Source organism: Neopelma chrysocephalum, unplaced genomic scaffold (genome assembly GCF_003984885.1).
Source record: "Neopelma chrysocephalum unplaced genomic scaffold, ASM398488v2 Primary Assembly neopelma1_101, whole genome shotgun sequence".
NCBI lineage: Eukaryota > Metazoa > Chordata > Aves > Passeriformes > Pipridae > Neopelma > Neopelma chrysocephalum.
Genome location: NW_020897764.1, coordinates 422,034 through 443,391, shown reverse-complemented (window position 1 = coordinate 443,391; position 21,358 = coordinate 422,034). Strand labels below are relative to the sequence as shown.

Here is a 21,358-nt window from a genome sequence, read left to right as displayed (position 1 = left end):
GACCCACATCTCCTCACCCATCTGTATCTGGGGTTTTTTGGACATCAGGGTCCCTTTTGCCATTTGATTCAACACAAATGATCATTTTGATGAGAAAAAAATAACTTTTCGTGTGGAAATCACTTTTAACTGAAGAGATAAAAAGCGTGTTTCCTGTTTTCTTGACAGAGGAGGGAGGGGCAAAATGTCTTTGCTTGTGTAAAGATCCGGTGCAAACAAGTTGAAGCTGAACTTGATAATCTCAAAGATCTTTTCCAACCTAAAGGATTCTTTGATTTTCTGATCAAAGCCTGTTTGTGTGAGCCCGTGTGCAAATGAAAGCAAAGTATAAATAATATGAGTAAGAAACTGGTTTTTTTCCCCCACAAGTGCCATAAATAGTTACTTTTTCAAAGAGTTTTCACTTATTTTTCTTACATCAGGACAAAACTGGGCTCCCTAAGCACTTGTCACAAAATAACAGAGACAGGGAGGCCTGTGGCAGAACAGCCAAAGAACTGACCAAGAGTGACCAAGGTTGTCCTGAAATTTGAATTTAGGCATCCCATGTCCAAGGGAAGGTGCAGCCCCACCCAGGACAGGTGCTGGAGGGAGGGTGAGGGGTTGATGCCGTGACCTTTGCTTCATTTTTCTTTAGTATTTGTGTGCGAATTCCATGCTGGTCCTGGTGGTGTCCTCCCTGTTCCAGAGGAGAGGATGGAGGGACAGGAGGGATCTGCATCCATTCTTTGTGTTAGTGCTTAAGGAAAGCCACTCTCCCACCAGAGATGATTTGCACTGCCAGGCTTTCCAAGCCTCCATCCATTAATCCATGTGTCACAAAAACTGGGGGATCTTCTGCCTTTCCAACCTTTGAGGAAAACGGGAAGAATGACTCGTGAAACAAAACATGGAAAAAGAACCAGAATCTCCCTCTTCCCCCAAGTGCTCTCACCAAAGTCCTCCTTCCCCTTGCCACCCTGGTACCAGGTATTGAGATTTGTGCTGCTCCCTGAGGAAAATCCCTTTTCCCAAAGTGCTTCCTGCTGCCAACCTGCCAGCAGAGGTTCTGAGATCCCATCCCCAAAGCCTGTGGCACCCTGACCTGTTCTGAGGGAACCCACTGAAAGTCTGTTCCCTCCTCAGCCAGAGCCCACCCAGTGAGAAGCAGGCTGGTGGCTTGACAAAACTCGGATTATTCTGTCCAGAAAACTCCACTTTTAATGGATTAAACATCTCTGCCTTTTGTGGTCGCCCTCTCGAGAAAGGAAATCACTGCAAGAAGAAAATGTTGAGCTGGGTTGTGTATTTTCCTCTTTTGATTCAGAGTCATTTTTCTTCCCTCCCTGCCTTCCTCCTCTCCTGCTCTCCTGCAAACAGAGAAGTAAATTTTGTCTCCCTGATATTTCTTTGGCTGAACATGATTCGCCTGCGCCGGTGCTTTAAATCAAGGTAATCAAAATAATCCTGTTCTTTTAATCCATCCACTGGACCCAACCCCGTGTACTCCACATATACATTTTTTTTTCTTTTTTTTTTTTTCCTAAGGTTTGGCTCTGACATCACTGAAATACTGCAGCAAAATCTCAGGAATAAACCAGCATTGTTAGTTCTTCCTTTCATCCCGAGCCAAACACCCGCAGCTCTCCACAGGCCTCAAAGAAGACCTAGAAATGCCCAAGCAGGATTCCTTCTCCAGGGCTGTGCTGCTGCAAGAAGTGGATTTGTTAAGGGGGAAAAGCTGGAGTCACGGATTTTGGGAGAATTGTAAGGAGGGAGGAAAAAAATCACAACAAAAATCAAAGAGGAGGGTGATATCAAGCAGGAGAGCTCTGCCAAGGTCAAAAACCATCACAATTTGCTCCAGCTGAAGATTTGACACAGGTTCTTCCACCTGAGTCTCCCGGCTGCAGTGCAAGGATGTGGAATCAGGGCTGGTTTTCCTCGTGAAGCCCCTAAACCTGAGCTCCTGAGTTCTCCTGAGTTCTCCTGATTAGCCCCAAGGGCTGCTCAGCAGAAAGCTCTGAGCTCCCTTTCCTCTCTTCCAGTCCATCCAGGCTTCTCTGCGCCTCTTCCACAGGTGGGAATGGTGGTGGTGGAATGGATTTACCTCTTGAGGGACTGAGATGCTCATAAGGATTATGGAAACTCCACCAGCAAGTTGGGCAATATCAGATATCCAAGACTTCAGTCCTTGTTTGGGATCTAAATCTCCTGTTTGCTGTCTGAGGAGCTTTCTCTTCTTGCTTCCAGGGCTAAACCTACTGGAAAACAGGATTTTTCAGCTCAGATGCAACATTTAATACAAACTTTGTTGTTTAAGGGACTGAGCTGGTATCTCTGTGGCTCTTCCACAGGTGAGAATGGTGGTGGAATGGATTTTCCTCTTGAGGCACTGAGATGCTCATAAGGATTATGAAAACTCCACCAGATATCCAAGACTTCAGTCCTTATTTGGGATCTAAATCTCCTGTTTGCTGTCTGAGGAGCTTTCTCCTCTTGCTTCCAGGGCTAAACCTACTGGAAAACAGGATTTTTCAGCTCAGATGCCACATTTAATACAAACTTTGTTGTTTAAAGGACCGAGCTGATATCTCTGCTGGTATCTCTGTGCCTCTTCCACAGGTGGGAATGGTGGTGGTGGAATGGATTTACCTCTTGAGGCAATGAGATGCTCATAAGGATTATGGAAACTCCACCAGATATCCAAGACTTCAGTCTTTGTTTGGGGATCTAAATCTCCTATTCCTTGTCTGAGGAGCTTTCTCCTCTTGCTTCCAGGGCTAAACCTACTGGATGTGCAGAAAATTAGAAAGAAAGATGCATCTAAAAACACATCCAGCTTCTGAAAATGCTGTGTGTGTTCTTCCTGAGTGCTCTGAGAACAAGAGCTCTTGGAAATCAGCCTGAGCAGTTAAATTCTGCCCCCAGTCTCTGTACAACCGATATCAGGGAGACTGCAGCAATTCCTCACTGGAAATCTTGGCTCTGGGAAATTACTAGAAGTTCCTGGGAAGTTCCCAGCCCGAAGTTTCAAGGAATCTCGCCGGGAAGTTATGAGTAACAGGAAAACAACGAGGGCCCGGGGTTGGCTTTCCAGCTAACCATTTATTTTCCCAGAGAAGTCCCCTTATTAATTTTTATGGTGCATAAATACCAGAAAACCCAACACCGTTAATTAGTGACTGGTTTTGGTCTTCGAGCTCAACTCAGTTCAATCCAAGCCAAACTGGGATTTTTTCTTTTTCTTTTTTTTTTTTTTTTTAATTTTTTTGGTAAGGTTTAGAGAAAAGTGCTTGTGTGGGTAGATGGAGTTTGGTGTTTGTGAGCAAGTCTGATCCTGATTTAAATTAGTGCAATTTTCTTTTCTGTTCCAATCATTGAGACTCTCTCTTCCAAGACATTTTTCTTCCCATCTACTCAGTGTGTCCTGGGTTTATGGGTAGACACAGGATCCTGAAGGGTGAATTGCATTCGGTTTAGATCTTGACCCAAAATCTATTGGCTCTTGCCCAGGTATCCATGGGCATCTTTAAGGTGGCAAGAGAGCCCTTTTGGGAAGTGTCTTGCTGAGGTGGTCCCAGTGCTGGATGTGGATTCCATCTCTACTCCAAAAGCAGGAGGAGAAAGGCAGGAGACAGAAGCTCCACGGCAGATCCCTGCCTCCAACAGCAAGAAGCATTTTGGTTCCCAGAGTGGCATCAACAGATTCCTCCTCTGATATAGAGGTCCCTGTACTTGACCTTCTCCCCTCATGTCCACCCAGAGGAGGATTTGGATGGGGCCCTGAATTGTAATCCAGGGAGATTCTCTCGGCCCGGATCACCTGGAGTTTGGAGAAGACATCCCAGACAGCCCTGACTGTCAGGGACCAAGCTGCAGTTCCTCTCTTTGCTGGCAGTTGCTGACAGGTTTGTTCCTCATGTGGAGTTTGTTTTAAGGCTTATATGGTGGGGCCATCATTTAAAAAAAAACCCAACCAGATAATCACACCAAGAATCTGATCTATGGAATTCTTGAACCTGAGAGGATTTGAGTGTGATGAGTTATTGGCCACTGGGACTGGCAAAGGATGATGTTGCTCCGTGTCTGCATGTGCCAGTAAATCACTGAGAGGTCTAACTTTAAATCTATTTGCATTTTGGAAGCATTCCTTAGGTATGGTGTTAACCCTTTTGTTGTCAGGCTGGATTTCAGCACCAGTTCCAGCAGGACTTCCAGAGGTCCAGAGGTGAAGGAATCAGGATGCACTGATTCCTCAGCACCTAATTCACTTAGATTTGACAGGTTTTCTTGGGATCTAAATATCTAAGCCCAGTTTGGTTGGAAAACCTTGGAAGTTGGACCTGCTGGCAGCATCACACACTGATGGTGTGTCTGTCCATCACACCCTCAACCCAGTCCAGCACCATCCTCGTGTGGAGACCAAACCTTGGCTTTGTGTCAAGGTCTTCTTGCACATCCAACACTTCTGTTGCAACTCCCACAAATTCAGGGCAAGAAATCCACCTTACAAGGTGTTTTTCTGTATCCTCCACTGTCACATTTGATGAAAGATTAGATTGGTTACACCTCATGCCGGGTTTAGGTGTAAAATTCTTTCAAATCTCTCCATCTGGAACAGATTTGCTTGGTTTCTGGGCAGGGTATTGATGGTGTGTGAGCAGCTCCAGCTGAGAGGAGAACCTGTTCCATTTGTCCCTGCTCACACGGTGACTGATGGCTGGCAACAGCCAATTTGCAAATTTACCTCCCAAATCATTAATCCCTCCTTTTTTTTTGATCACAGGAATGGTAGAACCTCTGTACCTCTGTTAGCTGGAGGAGCGTGTGTGTTTGTTTGAAGAGGTGGGTGAAGGCTGAAGGTTGCAAGGGTTTCTTCTCCCGCAAAAGGAGGTGGGAAGGAGACAAACCAACACATTTTCTGCTTCACTGTGACGTGTTTTCTCTCACTGCCAGATCTCAATGTCCCCCCTCACTCCCAGCTGTTGTGCAGTAAAGCCACCAGGAAATATCAGCCAACCCATCCAGGTAGGTTTGGTGACTTGGTTATTTCTCACCACCCTCTGCTTAATGAAACAGTTATTAAACAGAGGAGCTAATTCCAGAGGCCAACAGAAAACAGAGCAAGGAGCTCAGCAGACTGAAGGCATTTTGCCTCCAGGCTCTGCCAACCCTCCTGAACGAGAAGACAAAGTGAAAATTGGAGATCTGTGTGTTCAGACCGCAGGGCTGGGAAGAGACGGAGTTGTCTGAGTGTACGTTGGTGAGAAATGGTGTGAAAATTACATGTCTCCCGGAGTCCAGCCCGGCTGGGGAGCACCCAGGGGTATGCACTGCCCTGGCTTTCTGCTATTCTTGGCTCCCTTCGTCCCTCTGAAGTGGCAGATGACCTCTTGGGAGGCTCCATACATGACATGATCCGTGTGCTCCGCGAGAACTCCATGCAGGATTAACTCGGGGGGAAAACCTCGGGGTCTTGGGGAGGCTGGAGCTCGGTGTCATTCGGGGGAATTCACCCCCTGAGTGGAGCACTTGGGAATTTTGGAGCCTTGGGAACGGCCTGTGTGTGTTCAGCTTGACCTTGGGTCCGTATTGTGATATTATCCACAGCAGGATGTGCAGGGAATGCTGGAGGCACTTGGGTGGGATGGGATAAGAGGAGTGAATGTTCCCTCTGGGACCCTCTTTGCTTTGCTGCTCTCCATCAGTGATCCACCAGTGTGTGGGCACAGAGATCCCCTTGAGAGGCTGCTTTATAGCCCAGTGACTTCACTGAACTCGATTTTTTGATGTTTACCTGAAATGCCTGCTGACATCACAGCTGAACTGAAGACAGACTCGTTTGTGGCTTGGGAGATGGAGGTGCAAGTCCACTTCAACCTCCCCCTGCCTTGGCTTTTTTACTTTTCTCAGAAATGAAATGTTTTGGTTTTAAGCAAAACTTCCCCCCTCCCTCCCCAAATGGTTTTTTCCCCTCCAGATTTTATATTTTAGATGGAAATTTTCTAAAAGTCAGGGTTTATTTTGTTTTGTTTTCCCGGTTCCAGTTCCTGTTGGAGAACATTATTTTTTTTTTTTTGGTGGAAAACACAGCTTTTCCCATAAAGTGTTCTGAACTCCACCAAAGGAAAGTGCAATATAAGATCTATTATTCTTGTGGTGCCTTTGGGGTCAGGACACATCCATTGGTCACGTAGCCTTACCCAGGGTGCTCTCCTGGAACGGGAATGCTGATGGGAGACAAACCCTCAAGGACATGGTTTGGGGTTTTTTGGGTCTATTTGCTCTTTAAACATTTCTAACCTCTTCTTAAATGCAGGTTTCTGCTCTCATTTTTTTTTTTTCCCCAACTGTTTCCAAAGGGAGGAATCCCAAATCCATTCCTCCAGACTTTTTTTTTTACTTTTTTTCTATGTGGAAGTACCACACACAGCTCTGATTACCCTCCTTCACCTCTCCCCCTCCCCACTCTTCATCCTCTGCCCCGGATCCCTCCCAAACACTTGGGTTTGGCTCCTTCCCGAAGCCAGTTTGGTTTTCCTTCAAGAAGCCTTTCCGCAGCTCTTGTTGCAAACCACACATTAGCAAAGCAATGAGCTCCTCCAGCCCTCTTTGCTCCTTGCTGGCTGTTGGGAATCCAGGAAAAAAAAAAATACAATCTGTCCTCAGGAATAACAAACATCCTTCCCCTGTCTGCAGACCTGAGTGAAAAATGGGGATGTTCCAATCCCGGAGCAGAAATTCATCCCTAAAATCCAGGATGGGGATTTGCAAGGAGTCGTGCCACGATCTTGAACTCTTTTTCTGACCCTTTTGGTGGATTCTCTGCCTGGTTTGGAGCAGAACCCGCGACCTGGAGGGGAATGTTTGATTTAAAAGGGAACCTGGAGTTTAATTGTCCTCTGGGTTTGGCTCTGCCGCGAGCGAAGCCCCGGTGAGCGTCTCGCAGAAAGGCAGCAAACCCCAAACCCAGGCAGGGCTGACTCGCTTTGGTTTATTTTGTTTCGTTCACAGGAACATAAACCAAGAGGAAAATGGTTTAAAAGCGGGAGGGGTGTGAGCAGAGGAGCCGGAATGTGACGGAGGAGAGGGAATGAGGAGTAATTTGGCTCGGCGCCTGTTCGTGCCCGGCTCTCAGAGCTCAAACCACGACCTCGGGTTTCTCACTTGGCCACCAGACTCGATGGGGAGTCAGGACTCTGAGAAAGACACCAGGAACCTTCCTGGGGCTGCAATAACGAGGTTTAATTATTAGTTAGCTGTCTGGGCTGGCGGATGGGGAGGTATCAGCGCGTTCGTCTCCACAGACGCAGACTGGAAGGCACACAGAGTGTGTGGGATCCAACCCTGGCTTTGAAGGGGATTCTGTAATTTAAAATTCACTCTAAACTTTACCCAGAAGTTAATCCCCTTCCTTAGCCTCTCTTCCCCAGATTGCTTGAATAACATGAATCATTCCACCCTGTGCATGTCAGACAAGGACATTTTCAACCTAAACTATTAATTTTCTTTCTTTTTTCTTTTTTTTTTTTTCTGGAATACAACGTTATCAAAATCAACATGCTCCCATGTGACATTCTCACGTTTTTACACGAAAAAAACCCCAATATTCCAGATTAAAACCTCCCAGAGACTCAACAGCAACCTAGATCCTAACAAATTTTGTCCTGTTCCTTTTTTGCCACTGGTTAAAACCAACCAAACCGTGGCCAGAGGGTTGGAATGCTCCACTCTGCACCACTGGGAAGGAAAAGGCTGGGATGAAAACATCACTGACTGAAGCTCAGGTTCTTTCTTTGCTGCACACCAAGACCCTGAGATGTTCTTCAGGTCACAGGTATCAATATTGACTTTCAAATGTGGGTGTTTTGAAGTCCATCCTTTCCTCTCTCTTTTTCCTTTTGTGGTTGATGTTTTTATTGCTTGCTCAGGGTTCCCTGTTCCTCCTTCCTCTGCCCAAATCCCTCTTCTTCCCACTTCCTTGTGTGTGGTTGTAGCAGAACCTTGAAATAAGATTTATGTTGTCTAGTGACATAATGGCCTCATTAAATCCATAACATCCATACAATGTACAAAGTGTGGAATATTTTAGGGAGATTATGGGGACAGAGCTGGCTTGTCCTAAACGCTGTCACCCTTTGAGATGGACTGGTGGGATGAGCCTGCTGGGAAGATAAAGTGGGCAGATGGAGAGAATTTCCTGTCTTAGAGCTCTATTGGTCTTCCCAAGGGGAAAAATGGGTTTGGTTTTCCCCTCTTCTTCCAGAGGGGAAAGCTGTTCATGGAATCACAGAATCACAGAATGGTTTGGGTTGGAAGGGACCTTAAAGATCATCCCATTCCAACCCCCTGCCATGGGCAGGGACACCTTCCACTAGCCCAGGTTGCTTCAACCTGGCCTTGGACACTTCCAGGGATCCAGGGGCAGCCACAGCTTCTCTGGACAACCTGGGCCAGGGCCTCCCCACCCTCCCAGCCAGGAATTCCTTCCCAATATCCCATCTAACCCTACTCTCTTCCCATTTAAAGCCATTCCCTGTGTCCTGTCCCTCCATCCCTTGTCCCCAGTCCCTCTCCAGCTCTCTTGAAGCCCCTTTAGGCCCTGGAAGGGGCTCTCAGGTCTTCCCAAAGCCACCTCTTCTCCAGGTGAACACCCCCAGCTCTCCCAGCCTGGCTTATTTTGCTGCCCACTCCTGTCCAGCTCCTCCCCAGCTCTGGTGGGGGCAGCTCTTGCCCTGACCCCCCACCTGGGGGATAAATAATTAATAACAATCATGAGCAGATAACTTTTGGAATGGATGGGGAGTGGTGGGAAACCAAGGAGAGGAGATTAAATCATCATTATCATTATCATTATTATTATAAATCACTCCAGAGCTCCCCTGTTTGTTGGATATTTCTGTCCAACCCCAGAAAACCCCTCCCAAATCTATTTTGCCTCCATTTTTTGTCTCTGTCCCTCCCTTGCAGTGACCCCTTTTCCATTGCTGTGAATGCCTTTTGCAATGACAAGTGGTGTTTTCTCTCCTACCCATCCTCTCCCCGTTTTCCAGCCTGCCCTGGAATGTGGGATTAGAGGTTGTAATGCAGCATTAGGAGCCCTAAAGGTCAATCTCCTGCCTCCCAAAGTCACCGGGGGGGGCTCACAGGCTTTGCTGATGAAAGAACCCCATAACCCTCCCCACAAAACAGGATTTAGGAAACAGCTCAGGGTGAGGAAGGGGGAGGGAAATAATAATGATAAATAAGTTAAATAAAGACCTGCCATGCCCAGGAACCAGGAGCCCTTTTGCATCTGAGACACCCGGCAATTACGGGCTAATCCAGTTGGCAAATGCAAGATGGTGCCTGGGTCGATTCTTCCCAGCCCAGTTTTTTTGTGTGGGGAATGTTTGCCGACTGAATTAAGGAACAAGCAGAGAAAAGACCCTCCTTGTTTCCCTCAGGGCAGCGGAGGAGCTGGACAAAGCCTCTGGCTCCCTTGGGCTGCAGCTCTGGGAGGTGGAGGATGCTGAGCCTCGGGATGGCTGGGAAGGCTGGAGGAGTAAGGGAGATTTTGGGGGGAAATTCTTGCCTGGACCCTGGTCCCCTCCCTGGTGGGGGGAGCTAATCCTGTGTGGTTTCATCTCTCATTGGCCACAGTTCAAGCCAGGCTTAAGCACAAGCCCGGGGAGATGCTGCGGTGACGGAACCGCCTCGCGCTGGAACTCTGGGATTGGTTCTGGAAGGCTCTGGAAGGACAGGATTTGCCAAGAGGAGGTGGGAGGTGTTGGCATGGAGAGGTGAATCCAAGCTGGTGAGGTCCATTTTCCTGTTCCCTGGGGCTCCTGGGAAGAATTAAGGCTCTGGAGCACCTGGCAGGGATGTGTGGTCTTGTCCTCCCTTCCCTGCTGCTGGTGGCACCTGAGGGTGGAATGGCTCCTTATCCTTCCTCCTCCTGTTCATCCTCACCTCTGGAAAGTCCTCTCCTAGGACTGAGGACTGCAGATACCCTCTGGAAACCAGCATGGTCCATACCTCTGTCTGAGCCACAAGGAAAACTGAAACAGGTTGAATTTGGAAATCCCGTGAGGATCTGACCCATAGGAAAGGAAACACAGAGCCAAGTTCAGCTTTTTCCTTAAAATCCAGAGCTGGCAAATAGATTCCTTCCAGGTTTTGTTGTTGTTGTTTTTTACCTGTAAAATTTTGTGTATCTTTGCCTAAGGAGCTGGTCAGTTGAACTTTGCAGGAAGCCAAGGAGCTCCATAGGGAAAGAGGGAGGAAGGTGGGATGGCTGTGGAATAAAACCTCTGCTCCATCCTAAATCCCAGAATCTGGCCACTGACTGGTTTTCTCCTCCAATCTGTTTTCCCAAGCACCAACTTAATGTCTTGGGAAGCTTGGGAATTTTACCCTGAACCTGACAGACTCTAAGGCAGCCTCCTGGAAAACAGAGAGTTTTGAATGACAAAGAGTTTTTGAAATGACGTTTTTCCATGAAAATCAAATAACCCAGGAGCCCTTTGGAACAAAGAGGTGTCCCACCAGCAAATTCCCAACCTTAACTGAGTGGCAGAGAGGATAAAGAATTCTAAGAGGTTAGTTAGTTTTGATTCTGTTACGTCAGAGTTTTTTTAAGGGGAAATCCCTAATAAATGATAATATCTCCAAATCATAATAATAGTTTAGTCTGTTCTGGTTATTTCATAACCTATTTCATAAAATAAGAACAGAAAACAAAATGATAATTACAATACTTCTGCTCTGGACTAGATAGCTTTGTGCCTGTTATTATTTGAATTGCTATAAAATTCTAAATGATCCCCATCTATCCAAATACATTCAGTAAAGTGTGAGAATGAGAAATTGTCGGTGCTCAGAAAAAATTAAACTGGTATTTCAGGCTTTTTTGCTTCTTTCTTTTCTTGATTATGGTATTTTGACATGGAATATCCCCTGAGGTGATAATCAGTAACCTCAGCATTGACTTCTAGAGCTGTGTAAGTGAGAGATAAATCAGTAGATTGAGAAATCAATATTTTTTATCAATATTTTTTAGAAATACCTGAGAGGTCAGAAACAGGGCCCAGAGACTCTTATCACTGCCCTGGGTTTTTGGGGGAATAAAAACATAAATTTTATCCATGAGAAATCCACAGTAACACTCAGTTACACAAGTCCTGTCCCAGCAGGCTCTGGGACAGTTGGATTTACACTAAAGTTGGATTGAGTTGGAATATTTGAGAGGTGATTTTTTTTTTTTCTTTTTCATTCTCAGATTTCCAAAACCCTCCTCGGGAACCTGCTGCAGGCTCCACCAGGAGCACTAAAAAATAAAGTTTAGCACCCAGCTCAGCAACTTCAGTGAGCTGGGAGCGACAGCCTTTTCTCCCAGCCCAGCCTTGGGAAGCGCCATAAAAAATCAGGGAGGGTTTGGAACGAAAATCCAGGATTGATGGTGCTCACGAGGGCCGTAGAGCTCAGAATTGCTCCAGTGTTCAGGATCTTGGGACATTCCACTCACCAGCTAAGCAGGAAAGGTGTCCCTTTGACACCTTGGCTGTCCTCCAGCTCCAGCTCCAGCAAGACCTCACACGGGGCTGCGGAGAAGGAACATGGAATAACCTGAGCCCGAGGCCATGGCATGGCAGGACCCCAAGGAATGATGGAATGGTTGTTAGTCTGGGAGAATGGCTTTTTTTTTTTTTTCCATGGCTGTTGTGCACAGAGGACATTTGTGAGCTCGGGGCTGTGGGTGATGGGAGATTAAAGTCCTGCAGGGGTGGCTCGGAGACCTTAAACCCCCTGATCCACCACAGCACTGAAGGAAATCTCCTCCATCCTCCATCCTCCACAGTGAGGGAATCTCCTCCATCCTTCCCTGCTGGGCTGCATTCAGAAAAAAAAACCCCACAAACCTAAACATGCTGTTTTCCTTAATTTCTTATGAAAAGTTTCTATTCTGTAACATGTCGACTTAATTTCAAGAAGTATCAAGGAAATCTCCTCCATCCTCCATCCTCCACAGTGAAGGAATCTCCTCCATCCTCCCCTGCTGGGCTGCATTCAGAAAAAATCCCCACAAACCTAAACATGTTGTTTTCCCTAATTTCTTACAAAAAGTTTATATTCTGTAACATGTCCACTTAGTTTCAAGAAGTATCAAGGAAATCTCCTCCATCCTCAATCCTCCACAGCAAAGGAATCTCCTCCATCCTCCCCTGCTGGGCTGTATTCAAAAAAAACCCAACAAACCTAAACATGTTGTTTTCCCTAATTTCTTACAAAAAATTTCTATTCTGTAACATGTTGACTTAATTTCGAGAAGTATCAAGAGAGGTGGGAAACCTCTGGGGAGCCAAACAATGTTTATTTGTTTATTTGTTTAAAAAAAATTTGTTTATTTATTTAAGCAATGTTTAAATGTTTATTTGTTTAAAATATCAATGCAAGAGAGCAATGCCCACTTCTCCTAATCTTCATTTTTTTAATAGCTCACTGTTATTTTCTGTAATCCTAATTTTTTTTTCAACAGTTTGCTGTTATTGCTTGTAATCCTACTGTAGATGACTTCCTTTTTTATTTATGTTATATTTCTTAATTTATTCTGATCTGGATCCCCTGGCGAGGGCACAACTCAAATCCTGTCAGGGTTATTAATTGGGTTACTAATAAGTAAAAAGTTACTACTTACCTACAGAGAGCAGAACTTTCTCCCATATTTTTCATCTATTTTAAGTCCTGGATTTGATGTAAGAGCTGGGGTGGGGTTTTGACTGATTTTCTCCTTGGGAATTTCCTAGGAATGACCCAAGACACGTTTCAGCCGTGGTGGACCAAGGTAAGTCCTGAAAAGGAAGAAAACAGGTTATATACCACGTTTTGTGTTTACAGCAAATTTTTCAATTTTTTTTTTTTTTTTTGTTCCTGAACATGTATTTTAAGGGACATTCGTGAATCTGGGATTGACCCCACTAAAACTGCCGCATCCAGGAATTGTACAGGAGTGTAAAGGAGATCAGAGGGTCAATGAGTGGGTTCAGATCTTAGGAAGGGATGACTTTACACAGCACACACCCTGGTGATGGGGGACACACTTTGTCTGGGATGATTTTAGGAATGGATTCATAGAATCACAGAATGGTATTGGGTTGGAAAGGACCTTAAAGATCATCTAGTGTTGTATTTGCGGTTTTGATTGTTTGTATCTGAAGAGAAAGGGTATGGAAAGATCCCCAAAGGAGATAGAAAGGAGGGTCAAAATGAAATGTCCAAAAACATGAGTGGAAATGGCTCATCAGGCAGAGCTTCCAGCAAGGGGCTCTTCTGCTTCCACATTGTCCACGTTGGCTCCAAACTCCAAATATCTCCGATGCTGCTGCAATTCCCGGGTACATCATCACACAGAGCACAGACCAGCTTAATAAAGTCAATTAATAAAGTCATTTCCAGCATTCTCTGAGCTCTTCACGTGCAACTCACCACAGCAGAGTCGTTGTGGGCGATGGAAAGAGTGAGGTGTAACCCTTACTTTCATCCCCCACTTCCTATAAAAGGTGGAATTTAAGAAATGATTCTCAAGAGCCAGCTCTAAGTCTTGTCTTAGCCTTTGTTTTGGATTTCTTGTTTTGTTCTTGTTGTGTTTGGGCTCCTCATCACACACACACACTGTGTCATCCGGGGAACCAGCTGGGAATTCAAGAGTTGGATTTGGCCACCGGGACAATTCCTTCTGACCTGCTGCATTTTCCTTGGAAAGGTGTCTGTGAAAGCAAGTCATGGAGTCCCCCCCAGCTAAATATATCCTGTTCTTTATCTGGATTTTACCTGGCTAGAAAATAAAGGATGGAATTCACTGTTATTCCATCTGTAGATCTTCTGAGAAAGGCTCCCAATATCAACAACCAACCTGTGCCACCTAAAAAGTTGGATCCACTTATATTATGGAAAGTTTTAATGTCAAATAGCTCTCTCCTGGTTTTTTTCTGGAGGTCTAGCTGGAGACTAGACTCGAACTAGGCTCTATTTTGGCTGCAGTGGTCGAAGGCTCTTGTGTGTGTGGTGAGTGACGTGAGATGATTTCGTGGTCTCAGCCCCATTTCCCAGTACACCCAAGGGCTGTGTCATCCTTAACAGCTGGCACTGCTCGTCCAGGGATTCAGCAGAGCAGCCAAAACCTCGCTCTGTCAGAGGGGGTTAATTAATGGTCTCTGCAAGAGAAGGCTCAGTGGTTGGGAAGTGGGGAGAGACACGACGCTCTGACCCTGATTAAGTGGGGATTTGTGGGCAAAGCCACCTCCATTTCTGAGCCTCAGGGAAAACCAGAGCAAACCAAATAAAGGAAAGCAAAGGGAATCAGAGAATCGCTTCAGTTGGAAAAGAGCTCCAAGATCATCAAGTCCAACTGTTAACCCAGCACTGCCAAGGCCACCACGAAACCACGTCCCCAAGTGCAGCATGTACACATATTTGAAGTCCCTCCAGGGATGGTGACTCCACCACTTCCCTGGGCAGCTGTGTCAGGGCTGGACAACCCTTTCAGGGAAAATGTCTATCCTAATATTCAGTGTAAACCTCCCTTGGCACAGCCTGAGGCTGTTCCCTCTCCTCCTGTCCCTTGTTCCCTGGGAGCAGAGCCCGACCTCCCCCCGGCTCCCCCCTCCTGTCAGGGAGTTGCAGAGCCAGAAGGTCCCCCCTGAGCCTCCTTTTCTCCAGGCTGAGCCCCCCCAGCTCCCTCAGCTGCTCCTGCTGCTCCAGCCCCTTCCCAGCTCCCTTCCCTTCCCTGCACACGCTCCGGCCCAGTGTCCTAAATAACTCTCCTTTCCCCTTCTCCCATCCCCACTTACAGATCAACCCAGACGTGGGACAGTTTTCCCATGACTTTGATCATTAACTGGAGCAAGAGGGACCAACACCTGCTTTAGAAAACAATGCTCCAAAACTCTCAGGTCACCCAGGAGCTGAGACTGACCCGGTACAAGGCTAAGAATCCTGGGCTGAATTAAACACTCCTTACCTGAACCTCCTGCTGAGAGATGTCCAGCAGCTCTTGATTCCTTCCTTGACTCTTCCACTGCCTTCCCAGCCCATTGATGGATTGGATGGGTCAGAGGTGGAACACAGCAGTTCAACCCCAGTTTTGGTTCTCAACCCAGCCTGGGATGAATCTTGTGTCGCCACCAGGAACTGCCCCACATCTACCCCAAATCAGCTGAGGTCAGTTTTTAGGGCAACCACAAGATCTAGATCATAAAATCATAGAATGGTTTGGGTTGGAAGGGACCTTAAAGATCATCTCATTCCACCCCCTGCCATGGGCAGGGACACCTTCCACTATCCCAGGTTGCTCCAAGCCTTGTCCAACCCGGCCTTGGACACTTCCAGGGATGGGGAAGCCACAAATTCTCTGGGCAACCTGTGCCAAGTTTGTGGCCCTCAACCTCCTGCCATGTGAAGGCAGAGGTTGGGAATCTCTTTTTCTTGAACCAGGTTTTCCCAGGGGCTTTTCCAAAGGTTGAATTAGAAATAAATGTTAATAATGTTCCTATTCATTCATTCATCATTTGGTTTCTAATGAACATGAAGGATTTAGTGCACTGGAGATATTTTAAGCTTCTCAAACTGGCACCACATCCTTCTGGTAAATCTGTTTTCTTGCCTCAGTTTCCCCAATGTGGAAAAAAAAAAAGTCCATCATCCTGGTTTTGTGATATTATCCACGATTTTAAAGGCCTTTTCCTTATTGTCCTTAGCAGCTTGAATGGCGTGGCAGAGGGCACAGAGTGTTTCAGGGCTCCACACTTCGTGGTGACAAATCTTGGGCAAGAGCACTAAAATTCCAGCAATTTAGCTGACTCCTGTCCCATTATTTCAGCTTTCAGGAATTACTGTTCTGCTGTCTAGCACTTTTATAATAAGCCCATTCCACCGGGTGCCAAAGGCTTCCAGCCAGTGATTTCCAGTGGGAGGGAAGGAGACAGTTTGACCAGGACAGAATCAAACCCAGGGCTCAGCCCAAAATAGGATCGGATCTATTTGGAGAACTTGATGTCTAGTTTTCATTAAGGGAACCTTTAGATGGTCAAGCAGCCCTGTGGCTTTGTAGCAAGTACTGGAGGTTCTTGATTCATGGGCTGGGGGAGGCCTGACCCCTTCTCCTGTGGGATGGGGATTCTTCCAGAGAGGAGTCACCCACACACCCCGAGGGAGCTGGTTTGATGGGCTGGCTCTGACCACCGGCGGTTTCCTGTGGGGGGTGAAGGGTTTCTGGGGCGGTGACAAGCCCTTTGTGACATGAATGAGGAGAGCAAAGTGATTTCTCAGAGCCTGAGGGGAGAGTTGAGGGATCCTTTGCGCGGTTAAACACCCACCGGGCTGTGCCTGGGAGCGGGAGGCGATTCCGCTCGGGAGGGAACCCAATTCCATGAGTAATGTGGAGTGGCAGGGCACACAAATCATCTGCTGCTCCCAGGAACGGCCCTGCAGCCCCTGACGGCGAGTGCTGCTGTATTTGGAAAGGCTCTTGCTCATCCCTGTGGGATGCAGATGATCCAAGCGCTGGCTCTCCCCATCCTTACGCTGCAGAGGGACGGGAGCCAGGGCTGGGCTGTGCCGCTGCTGCCTGGGGACAAAGTGACAAACAGCACTTGGAGCACCCGGGGATGTGATGGGAGGGCCGTAGCACATGGAAGCAGTGCTGGAAGAGGGATGTGGAAGTGCTGCAGTGCCTCTGCCAGCTGTGGCTGGGATGGATTCATGGAGCATCCAGCTGTTGCTCCGTTCCCTCCAGCTGTTCCTCCTCACCAGCACGGACCAGCCCATCCCTTCCCCTCCAAATGGATCAATACTCCTTGCCTCCATTCCTCCTTTCTCAGGGCCTCTTTGCCAGGGGTGGCAACCGGGAAATTTTGGGTGGATGTTTTGTTTAATAATCGAGATAGAAACGTCGAACGACACGCTCGGGTCTCAAATCGTGAGCTCAGATTTCCCTCCCCCCCCCCCTTATTCCTGCTTTCCAGGGAATGCTGGCAGGTTTGGCTCTGTGCACCACACCACAAAAATCTCCCTCCTCCAGAAGGGGGCTTTCCCACTCAGAGGAGCTTTCTCCCAGGCTGCTGTATCCCACATGCTCCATGGATATCAGCATGGATTTCTTTAGTCCAGACAAAAGGATCACAGCCACAGGGAGGGCTTTGGAGGGGGAGCTTTAATCCTTGCAGACATGGAGAGCAGGGCAGGGGGGAGAGCAGGGCTAGAAAGGCTCAGACACAGCCAAATTTAAGAGAGGGTATTTATGAGCTGTGCTTAGAAGTTGCCTCTGGAGACTGGAGAGCAGCTGGTGTTCCTTGGAGCTGCCATTTGTACACACGGCACAGGCACGAGCAGGAAAGACAAATTATGGACTGGTGGATGCAGGAGCAGGAAATCAGTGTTGTGTGGTCCAGGTTGCCTTTTTCTAGATTTATGTCATGTTATCTGCCTGAAGCTGAGGCAGGTATTAATCCCGAGGCTGAAATGCTGCTGGGATGGGAATAAATTTAAATGTTTTCAGCTAAACTAGTCTTCAAAAGGGCACTGTAAAGGCTGTATTTAAATCTCTGAGATCTTAAATTCTCCTCCAGCTCTGAGGGCATCCTACAGTCACACTTGGAGAAGTTACCTGGGAAGGAACACCAGTGGTTTATATTTAACAGCAGCAGAAAGAAGGATTTCTGTAGGAGGAGCTACCCGATAATAGTCATTTAAAATATGTTCCAGGACACAAATATTTGGAGGGTTTTTCCAAACAGGATTTACAAGGTTTTCTGTGCTCATTAAATGCTTGTTGAGAAGCTGCACAGTGCCTTGTCTTGGAGTTTTGACTAGGAATCATTAACACCCACCCAGCAGAGCTTCACATACCAAGCTCTGCATTTTAAGATGGTTTAATATATTCAGGAGACTCCAGGAAAGAACAGACCTGCAGGCTTTTGCCAGCTGAGCTGGTGGCAAATGAACATTATCTTGGTGACACAAATGCCCATCTGCCTTAACTGTCCCCTAGTGAAGAAAATCTTCTGCCTGGCCTCCCAGAAAACAAAAAAAACAGGTTTTCTGGTGAGATACAAACCAGGTTATATGGTGAGATGCAGTGTGAAGGTGCATCTGTTGTCCCCAACCTAGAAATGATGTGACAATTGTCAACAGGGGTTGGAAAAAGATGCTATTTCCTTTAAATGTGGTGGATTAATAACATCCCTGCTACCCACAAATGGCCAGCAGCTGTTGGGCTGGAGTTTGTGCCTTTCATGGAATCTTTCAATGCTTCTGGAATAAAACTTTTGGGGTCTATATCTTGGAATAGCACAGGGCTGTATCCCATGGATGCACCGGCTCATGTCCATGTTAGCTCAGGCCTTCCTGGAATATTTTTCCTGGGTTTTACAGGCACCCTCATCTCCAGAAGTGCCACCCAACAATCATAGTGGATGTCCCAAAGGTGGAAGGTCTGAGCCTTCAGAAGGGTTTTGTCCTGCCTGAGCAGAGCTGAGGTCTTCTGTCTAAGGATCTCTTCATTCCCTGGCATTCCCTGAGAGGAATAATCCCTTTCCATGCCCAACAGCCACATTCCCCCTTGCTGGGACACCCTTGGTCTAGACAGGAGAAGAAATGATGTGTCTGGAAAAGTCCTGCAGATCTCTTGACCTTTGGGCTGCCTCCTCATCCTCCATCCCCTCACACATATTATCTATATCTGTATCTATCTATCTGTCTATATATCTTTCACTTGTGCCAGATCTCCTGAGGACACAAGGCTTTCTGGGGGCCAAAAGAGACTTGCCAAGTCCAAAAAGACAAAGTCAGGCTTATGAGAGCTGTGTGGAAGGAGTGGTGGGAGGGAACTCCACCCCAGCCCCATCAGCCCAGCACAGGTTTTACTGTTCCTCGCCGCTGTATTTTCATTGCAGGAATATCCTGGAGAGCTCAACGTGCATTTTTGTTCCCTCTGCCCCTGCCTGGGCTGGCAGGAGGTGTTGCTAAGCACTCATTGTGACTGTTTGTACACACTCAGCACCGGGTTACCGTGAAAATTTGGGAAAAGCCTCAGCCTGGAGGTGACGTTCCCGTCGCCACGAGGTGACTCCCTGAGCAGTTCTCCAGGGGTGCAGGGGGAATTCTCACCCTTTGATACGAGGTTTTTCCAAATGATGCCAACATTTTTGTTGTTCTTCCAGCCTTCCATGTGGCAGAAAGTTGATTTATGAGCAGGGAGAGCAGGCAACCCCTGCTTGGAGTAAAAGTGGGAAGGAGCTGTGCTGCGGACACAAAAGTTCATTTACATTACCCAGGGACAGGGAGGGTGCACGGAGTAAGTTTATCCCTGCCATTTGTTTGGAATTTGGGGGTGGGATGCAAACCAAGCACCTCTCCGGGGTGCTTTCAGGGTGGAAGAAACCAGGCAAACCCCCCCAACCTCATCCAAATCTGGCTCCACTGCTGCTTGGCAGAGCGGGAGGATCATAATCCCAGTGTCCTTAAGGGCTGAACCGGGAGATGGGAAGGGATTTCTCCCGGAGCCACGGCAGGGCCGAGTGTGAGAGCAGTTCAGGGGAAGTCTTAACCAGCAGGGGGGCAGAACAACAGCCCCGCTGCCGTATCCTGATCTTGCTTCAGTGGATTTACAGCTGGTTCCTTTCCTGGAATGAAAAGATTAGGATCGCTGGAGCTGCGTGTGCGTCTTCCAGCGAGGAGAACTAGGTATGCAGCAGCTGTAAAAATAAAGAGCCATCGTAGTAAAAAGGTTTGGAAACTGTTGAAAGTGGGGTGGGGTGGGAAAATCCTCAAATTTCCTACCTTTTTTTTTTAATTTAATTTTTTTAAAATTTTTTATTCCGAATTTAAGCACGTGAGTTTCTAAAGAAAAGACAGAGGTTTACGTCAAATCGGGGGGGGGGGGGGACCCTTAAAATTAAAAAAAGGTTTCAAAATTTCCTTGAATGCTCCAAAAAAAAAAAATTGGTTTATTTTTGTCTCTCTTTTGTCTCATTTCTGCCTTTCCCAAGAGCTCTGCTGATACTGGAGGGCCCGGCTGCAAGAAATCAAGGCTACAAAACGTGAGGAGAGGAATTTCAGAGCCACTTGACAAGATTAGGCTGTGGGCTCAGTTTTGGGGTTGGTTCAGCTTCTATTCATGATTTGGGACTTCAGCTGAAGACCATTAGGAATCCAGAAAGGTCCATCCAGGTGTATAATGCCAGAGATTCACCTGTGACACTGAGCTGGTGATTTGCACTGCAGTAGCAATTGCTGAAGGGAATACAGTGGAATCATAGTTATTATTGTTGGAAAAGACCTCTATGATCATCAGGTTCAACCATTAACCCAGCACTGCCCAGGCCACCGCTAAACCCTGTCCCCAAGTGCCACATCCACACGGCTTTGGGACATTTCCAGGGGTGGTTTCCACCTCCCAGTGATGGCAACTGGGAGCAATAAGACCCCTTTTTCTGGGTCTGGACAACTGGAAATCTGGTACCACCACAGATGTTCCTCCCAGCCCAGATCTGGAATCACAGTTAGAGAGTCAGAGACTCAGACACTCATAGAATCATGAAAGGGACCCCCAAGGATCATCCAGTCCAACCCTCAGCCCTGCACAGGAACATCCCCAAGAGTCCCACCCTGTGCCCCAGAGGATCATCCAAACCCTCCTGGAGCTCTGGCAGCCTTGGGGCTGTGCCCACTGCCCTGGGGAGCCTGGGCAGTGCCCAACCAGCCTCTGGGGGAAGAACCTTTCCCTGAGATCCAACCTGAGCCTGCCCTGACACAGCTCCAGCCATTCCCTGGGTGCTGTCCCTGGTCCCCCCAGAGCAGAGCTCAGTCTCTGACCCTCCTCTGCCCCTGCCCAGGACATTGTACCTGCAGTGAGGTCTCCCCTCAGTCTCCTCTTCTTCATCTGAACACATCAAGTGCCCTCAGTGTCCTCACACAGCTTCAAATCAAGGCCCTTCATCATCTTCATAACTTGGTTGCAGACACGCTCTCTTGGCACTTTCATGGGCAGGAGGAGGAGATTCAATATCTGGGGAGGTTCCCAGAATCACAAAACATGCTGAACTGGGAGGGAACCACAAGGATCACCCAGTCCAACCCTTGGCCTGGCACAGGAACATCCCCAAGAGTCACACCCTGCGCCCCAGAGGATCATCCAAACCCTCCTGGAGCTCTGGCAGCCTTGGGGCTGTGCCCACTGCCCTGGGGAGCCTCATCAGTGCCCAACCACCCTCTCTGGGTGACCCAACCCATGGTCAGGCAGCATTAGCTCCTGGCAGTGGGATGGTGCCTGGATAACCCTTCCAAGCAGTGCAGCTCCTCTCAGGACAAGCACACCCTGAAGATCTGTTGGTGATGTCCA

At 47.5% G+C, this 21,358-nt stretch overlaps 1 long non-coding RNA gene across 1 annotated transcript; it reads left to right on the top strand.

Annotated features, from left to right (window-relative positions):
• The first annotated feature begins 4,580 nt into the window (after nucleotides 1-4,580).
• Nucleotides 4,581-5,253, top strand: LOC113973455. The gene is made up of 3 exons (XR_003536222.1): nucleotides 4,581-4,827; nucleotides 4,939-5,010; nucleotides 5,144-5,253. It is a non-coding gene; the product is annotated as an uncharacterized LOC113973455 (long non-coding RNA).
• The last annotated feature ends 16,105 nt before the right edge of the window (nucleotides 5,254-21,358 follow it).